The sequence below is a fragment of the Triticum aestivum genome, chromosome 7D, assembly GCF_018294505.1.
Source record: "Triticum aestivum cultivar Chinese Spring chromosome 7D, IWGSC CS RefSeq v2.1, whole genome shotgun sequence".
In the NCBI taxonomy this organism is placed as follows: domain Eukaryota; kingdom Viridiplantae; phylum Streptophyta; class Magnoliopsida; order Poales; family Poaceae; genus Triticum; species Triticum aestivum.
The window spans coordinates 62,102,180-62,109,443 of record NC_057814.1 but is presented as its reverse complement, the minus strand read 5'-3'; the positions used below and the strand labels follow the sequence as shown (position 1 = coordinate 62,109,443).

Below are 7,264 nucleotides of genomic sequence, written 5' to 3'. Positions count from 1 at the left end.
TTTTTTTATTGCAGGCATTGAAAAATAAAAGAAATAAGAGACCCACGGCCTGTACTTAAGGTATGTTCTTCTTGCTCCTCCTCATGTGGTTTCATTCGTCGCCTAGGTTGCTGCTTAGTGCTTACTATGTCTGCCCTTGTTCTGCAAGGTCTAGGATCTGCTAGGTTGGTGGATCTGCGAGCTTGCGGTTCCTGTTGTTGATCAACCGCTGCTTCGGTTCGGTGGAGGTGTGTTCTGCTTGATCCTCCCCTTCTTTATGTTTACCATGGTTGTTTGTGCTTTTCACTAGGGGAATGCTTGTATTACTTTTATCTTGGCTGCTTCTCCTTCAGAATCTATATATCTTGATTATTTTCTCCTCCCCGTTATATTACTTATGTGCAATTCTTCTCCTTGTATTTGTTGAGAGGGAGTGTCATAAGTAAAATACAAGTCAGCTTATTGTCCTTTTGGGCCTCAGTTACATGAAGTAATGAACAAATGTGTGACGTGCCATGCCTGCAAGAAAGAGCTTCTGTCAGTTGCTTCGGTCCGTGCCTGTTCCTTTATGGCCAGTAGACTAAACTCTTTCGGCTCATAGATTCTTTGTGCTGGTACAGAATTTGGAGTTAACTAAAGTCGGATAATAATTGCATTATTCATGTATAGCATGACTAATCCAGGTTATTGCAAAAAACTTTCAGGTTTAATCAACCAAGTGAGTGCAGTTGCAAACCAGCTGTGAGGCTTATAGGAGCACTTGCGCCATCTTTGTAATGGCAAACACCATTCCCTTGATTGTTGATTAGTCATCTTCTCCTCATGATATGATACTGGAAGGATGTCATGATGGAACGGTATCTTTTTTGCATGTACAAAATTATTTTCTTAGTTTAAATCCGATGACTGCCCAGTTTTGTTAGAACGTGCCATACTGAGTTCATGGTTGGATTTTGATGTTTCCAGGTTGCTTTATGGAGGTCTCCACAAACTTGCCGTCAGAAGACATTTTAATGGTTTGTTATCTCCCTTTCCATAGTTTTCTATCACTTATGCCATTCAGATGACATGTCTGACTCAGGAACTGCCTACTTTCACATGCTAAAGAGCAAACAATTGGATTTCCTGTACTGCATATCTCTTATTTTTTTTTGTTTGTGTGTTATATTAACTAGCTTTTCTGGTTAAGGTACTGTTGAATCTGTTCCCACCAGAGCCCTCTCGTGGGCACGATATATATGTAAGGTACTAAGTTGTGTTATACTTCTATTCCCTTCCAAAGGGTAAACACTGAGTCTGACCCATATCATTTTGACAGTGAGGAAAACACAAACACCCTTGTCACTACTTGAGAGGATGGCCTAAAATTCTAGGATTTAAGGTAGCATAAACTCTACTAGGAACTGTGCAATCAATAGTTCAAATCTTTGTTGTCGACAAAACTACTGTTTGTCAGGCCATTTCTGATAGCATATATGGAGCTGTGTCGAGGCTTATGCTTTGTAACAGATGCAAATTAATAAGACGTCGCCTTTAAATCGCTCGTGCCACCGCCTGTTATTTTCGTGTCTCGCCGAGGGCATTTTCGTCATTTCGCATCCGGGCGTATAAAAGGCAGCCGTTCCAGTGGAGGTAACCTAGCCTTCTGCCCATCCCAAACTCGCGCCGCGCCCCTCTCCTCTCTCTCCCTCCAAACCCTAGCTAGACCGCGCCCGCCTCCCTGCCCCGCCGCCGTCGTCTCCTCCACCCGGCCAGCCGCCGCCGCTCGCGCCCGTCTCCTCCGGCCAGCCTCCGCCCGCAACCTCACCCCTCCCGTTTTCAGAAGGGAAGGGAAGGAAGAGAAGAGGGAGAGCGAGCGGGTCAGGCGACGGGAAGGGAAGAGGAGAGGGAGAGCGAGCGGGTCAGGTGACGGCCATGGCCATGGCGCTCGCAGTCTCTCCTTCCCCATTCATCCTCTCGATCCGCTGCCGTCGCCACCCCTATCTCTCCTCCTCACACATCCTCTCTCCTCGTCACCTCTGGCCGGAGGAGAACACTGCGGCGGCATCTCCTGGCGATGGCAGTGGGGGCGGGTGAGGCTGCAAGGCGACGAGCCAAGGCGGCAGAGGATCCGGTTCGTATGCTGTTGTTGCTGCCGATGGACGGATGAGGCGCTCTCAGATCACTCCCCACGGGCCTCCTTCGTCTTCCAAGTCCCAACCATGGCCGGCTCCAACCCCTCCTCTGTTATTGTTGTGCTCCTGTAGGAGAAGAAGAAGAATAGGCATGATCTCTGTATACATCCAGTGTATTTGGTTGGATTACTTTCGTTCTCTGAGAAATTTGGTGAGTCCAAGATTTAATTTCCTTGTTGAATAGACAACATATAGGATGAGAATGTGTATGTTTGCTGATTTTGGTGGTTTGGACATGGATTTGACGGCAGAGAAGGGACACAGGAAGAGTATTTCGTGGAGGGATGTGTCCGACACTATTGTATGAATTAAATACACACTACCTGTTTGATGAAATGCAAGTATAATTCTCGTTATACTTTGGTTTCACAATCTTTCTGTTGTTTTTCTTCATGTAGCATCATTTTTTATTGCAGGCATTGATATATTTCTATTTGTGCTCATGCTAGGCAATATGAAGTCTTTAGTCTACACATTATCTGATTTTTAGCTGCTCATTATCCCATCATTTTTTTATTGCAGGCATTGAAAAATAAAAGAAATAAGAGACCCACGGCCTGTACTTAAGGTATGTTCTTCTTGCTCCTCCTCATGTGGTTTCATTCGTCGCCTAGGTTGCTGCTTAGTGCTTACTATGTCTGCCCTTGTTCTGCAAGGTCTAGGATCTGCTAGGTTGGTGGATCTGCGAGCTTGCGGTTCCTGTTGTTGATCAACCGCTGCTTCGGTTCGGTGGAGGTGTGTTCTGCTTGATCCTCCCCTTCTTTATGTTTACCATGGTTGTTTGTGCTTTTCACTAGGGGAATGCTTGTATTACTTTTATCTTGGCTGCTTCTCCTTCAGAATCTATATATCTTGATTATTTTCTCCTCCCCGTTATATTACTTATGTGCAATTCTTCTCCTTGTATTTGTTGACAGGGAGTGTCATAAGTAAAATACAAGTCAGCTTATTGTCCTTTTGGGCCTCAGTTACATGAAGTAATGAACAAATGTGTGACGTGCCATGCCTGCAAGAAAGAGCTTCTGTCAGTTGCTTCGGTCCGTGCCTGTTCCTTTATGGCCAGTAGACTAAACTCTTTCGGCTCATAGATTCTTTGTGCTGGTACAGAATTTGGAGTTAACTAAAGTCGGATAATAATTGCATTATTCATGTATAGCATGACTAATCCAGGTTATTGCAAAAAACTTTCAGGTTTAATCAACCAAGTGAGTGCAGTTGCAAACCAGCTGTGCGGCTTATAGGAGCACTTGCGCCATCTTTGTAATGGCAAACACCATTCCCTTGATTGTTGATTAGTCATCTTCTCCTCATGATATGATACTGGAAGGATGTCATGATGGAACGGTATCTTTTTTGCATGTACAAAATTATTTTCTTAGTTTAAATCCGATGACTGCCCAGTTTTGTTAGAACGTGCCATACTGAGTTCATGGTTGGATTTTGATGTTTCCAGGTTGCTTTATGGAGGTCTCCACAAACTTGCCGTCAGAAGACATTTTAATGGTTTGTTATCTCCCTTTCCATAGTTTTCTATCACTTATGCCATTCAGATGACATGTCTGACTCAGGAACTGCTTACTTTCACATGCTAAAGAGCAAACAATTGGATTTCCTGTACTGCATATCTCTTATTTTTTTTTGTTTGTGTGTTATATTAACTAGCTTTTCTGGTTAAGGTACTGTTGAATCTGTTCCCACCAGAGCCCTCTCGTTGGCACGATATATATGTAAGGTACTAAGTTGTGTTATACTTCTATTCCCTTCCAAAGGGTAAACACTGAGTCTGACCCATATCATTTTGACAGTGAGGAAAACACAAACACCCTTGTCACTACTGGAGAGGATGGCCTAAAATTCTGGGATTTAAGGTAGCATAAACTCTACTAGGAACTGTGCAATCAATAGTTCAAATCTTTGTTGTCGACAAAACTACTGTTTGTCAGGCCATTTCTGATAGCATATATGGAGCTGTGTCGAGGCTTATGCTTTGTAACAGATGCAAATTAATAAGACGTCGCCTTTAAATCGCTCGTGCCACCGCCTGTTATTTTCGTGTCCCGCCGAGGGCATTTTCGTCATTTCGCATCCAGGCGTATAAAAGGCAGCCGTTCCAGTGGAGGTAACCTAGCCTTCTGCCCATCCCGCACTCGCGCCGCGCCCCTCTCCTCTCTCTCCCTCCAAACCCTAGCTAGACCGCGCCCGCCTCCCTGCCCCGCCGCCGTCGTCTCCTCCACCCGGCCAGCCGCCGCCGCTCGCGCCCGTCTCCTCCGGCCAGCCTCCGCCCGCAACCTCCCCCCTCCCGTTTTCAGAAGGGAAGGGAAGGAAGAGAAGAGGGAGAGCGAGCGGGTCAGGCGACGGGAAGGGAAGAGGAGAGGGAGAGCGAGCGGGTCAGGTGACGGCCATGGCCATGGCGCTCGCAGTCTCTCCTTCCCCATTCATCCTCTCGATCCGCTGCCGTCGCCACCCCTATCTCTCCTCCTCACACATCCTCTCTCCTCGTCACCTCTGGCCGGAGGAGAACACTGCGGCGGCATCTCCTGGCGATGGCAGTGGGGGCGGGTGAGGCTGCAAGGCGACGAGCCAAGGCGGCAGAGGATCCGGTTCGTATGCTGTTGTTGCTGCCGATGGACGGATGAGGCGCTCTCAGATCACTCCCCACGGGCCTCCTTCGTCTTCCAAGTCCCAACCATGGCCGGCTCCAACCCCTCCTCTGTTATTGTTGTGCTCCTGTAGGAGAAGAAGAAGAATAGGCATGATCTCTGTATACATCCAGTGTATTTGGTTGGATTACTTTCGTTCTCTGAGAAATTTGGTGAGTCCAAGATTTAATTTCCTTGTTGAATAGACAACATATAGGATGAGAATGTGTATGTTTGCTGATTTTGGTGGTTTGGACATGGATTTGACGGCAGAGAAGGGACACAGGAAGAGTATTTCGTGGAGGGATGTGTCCGACACTATTGTATGAATTAAATACACACTACCTGTTTGATGAAATGCAAGTATAATTCTCGTTATACTTTGGTTTCACAATCTTTCTGTTGTTTTTCTTCATGTAGCATCATTTTTTATTGCAGGCATTGATATATTTCTATTTGTGCTCATGCTAGGCAATATGAAGTCTTTAGTCTACACATTATCTGATTTTTAGCTGCTCATTATCCCATCATTTTTTTATTGCAGGCATTGAAAAATAAAAGAAATAAGAGACCCACGGCCTGTACTTAAGGTATGTTCTTCTTGCTCCTCCTCATGTGGTTTCATTCGTCGCCTAGGTTGCTGCTTAGTGCTTACTATGTCTGCCCTTGTTCTGCAAGGTCTAGGATCTGCTAGGTTGGTGGATCTGCGAGCTTGCGGTTCCTGTTGTTGATCAACCGCTGCTTCGGTTCGGTGGAGGTGTGTTCTGCTTGATCCTCCCCTTCTTTATGTTTACCATGGTTGTTTGTGCTTTTCACTAGGGGAATGCTTGTATTACTTTTATCTTGGCTGCTTCTCCTTCAGAATCTATATATCTTGATTATTTTCTCCTCCCCGTTATATTACTTATGTGCAATTCTTCTCCTTGTATTTGTTGAGAGCGAGTGTCATAAGTAAAATACAAGTCAGCTTATTGTCCTTTTGGGCCTCAGTTACATGAAGTAATGAACAAATGTGTGACGTGCCATGCCTGCAAGAAAGAGCTTCTGTCAGTTGCTTCGGTCTGTGCCTGTTCCTTTATGGCCAGTAGACTAAACTCTTTCGGCTCATAGATTCTTTGTGCTGGTACAGAATTTGGAGTTAACTAAAGTCGGATAATAATTGCATTATTCATGTATAGCATGGCTAATCCAGGTTATTGCAAAAAACTTTCAGGTTTAATCAACCAAGTGAGTGCAGTTGCAAACCAGCTGTGCGGCTTATAGGAGCACTTGCGCCATCTTTGTAATGGCAAACACCATTCCCTTGATTGTTGATTAGTCATCTTCTCCTCATGATATGATACTGGAAGGATGTCATGATGGAACGGTATCTTTTTTGCATGTACAAAATTATTTTCTTAGTTTAAATCCGATGACTGCCCAGTTTTGTTAGAACGTGCCATACTGAGTTCATGGTTGGATTTTGATGTTTCCAGGTTGCTTTATGGAGGTCTCCACAAACTTGCCGTCAGAAGACATTTTAATGGTTTGTTATCTCCCTTTCCATAGTTTTCTATCACTTATGCCATTCAGATGACATGTCTGACTCAGGAACTGCTTACTTTCACATGCTAAAGAGCAAACAATTGGATTTCCTGTACTGCATATCTCTTTTTTTTGTTTGTGTGTTATATTAACTAGCTTTTCTGGTTAAGGTACTGTTGAATCTGTTCCCACCAGAGCCCTCTCGTGGGCACGATATATATGTAAGGTACTAAGTTGTGTTATACTTCTATTCCCTTCCAAAGGGTAAACACTGAGTCTGACCCATATCATTTTGACAGTGAGGAAAACACAAACACCCTTGTCACTACTGGAGAGGATGGCCTAAAATTCTGGGATTTAAGGTAGCATAAACTCTACTAGGAACTGTGCAATCAATAGTTCAAATCTTTGTTGTCGACAAAACTACTGTTTGTCAGGCCATTTCTGATAGCATATATGGAGCTGTGTCGAGGCTTATGCTTTGTAACAGATGCAAATTAATCAACTTAGTAAAGATCCAAATAGCAGTAAGATAAAGATATTACCCTATATAGCAGCTGAACTATGTGTGTTTCATTCCTATAAATGTGTACTGGGACAATGCTCACTGTTCACTGTATCTCTTTGGTGAAAACACACCTAAAATGGTATTTCACTTATAAGTAACTATCTAATTTGCATGTTCCATTTTATTTCAGATGTAACACATTCTTTGTATGTATTATGATGGATTTTAGATATGCTTAGTTGATATCATTTTTTTCTCTTGACTCTAAAACAGGTATGTACAAGCTATTTAAGAGGGCCAAGAAGGTGGAATGGCCTCGCTTATACAGTTTCTGACTGCTAACAGTGCCATCATCAATGAGCTTCACTCTAAAGTCTGTTCATGAGAGGGTTGGGCTTCCTTCAATGCTAGGGCTGAAATTGGAGAATAAACAAGGGGTT

The 7,264-nt window shown here is 44.1% G+C and overlaps 1 long non-coding RNA gene across 2 annotated transcripts; it reads left to right on the top strand.

Moving 5' to 3' along the window:
• The first annotated feature begins 11 nt into the window (after positions 1 to 11).
• On the top strand, positions 12 to 6,807 carry LOC123168158 (uncharacterized). Of its 2 annotated transcripts, XR_006484226.1 has the most exons (14): positions 12 to 60; positions 149 to 227; positions 684 to 836; positions 946 to 995; positions 2,676 to 2,721; positions 2,810 to 2,888; positions 3,345 to 3,497; positions 3,607 to 3,656; positions 5,337 to 5,382; positions 5,471 to 5,549; positions 6,006 to 6,158; positions 6,268 to 6,317; positions 6,487 to 6,542; positions 6,616 to 6,807. It is a non-coding gene; the product is annotated as an uncharacterized lncRNA (long non-coding RNA). The 2 variants fall into 2 exon arrangements; XR_006484227.1 differs by lacking the exons at positions 12 to 60; positions 149 to 227 and adding an exon at positions 240 to 529.
• Positions 6,808 to 7,264: the final 457 nt, after the last annotated feature.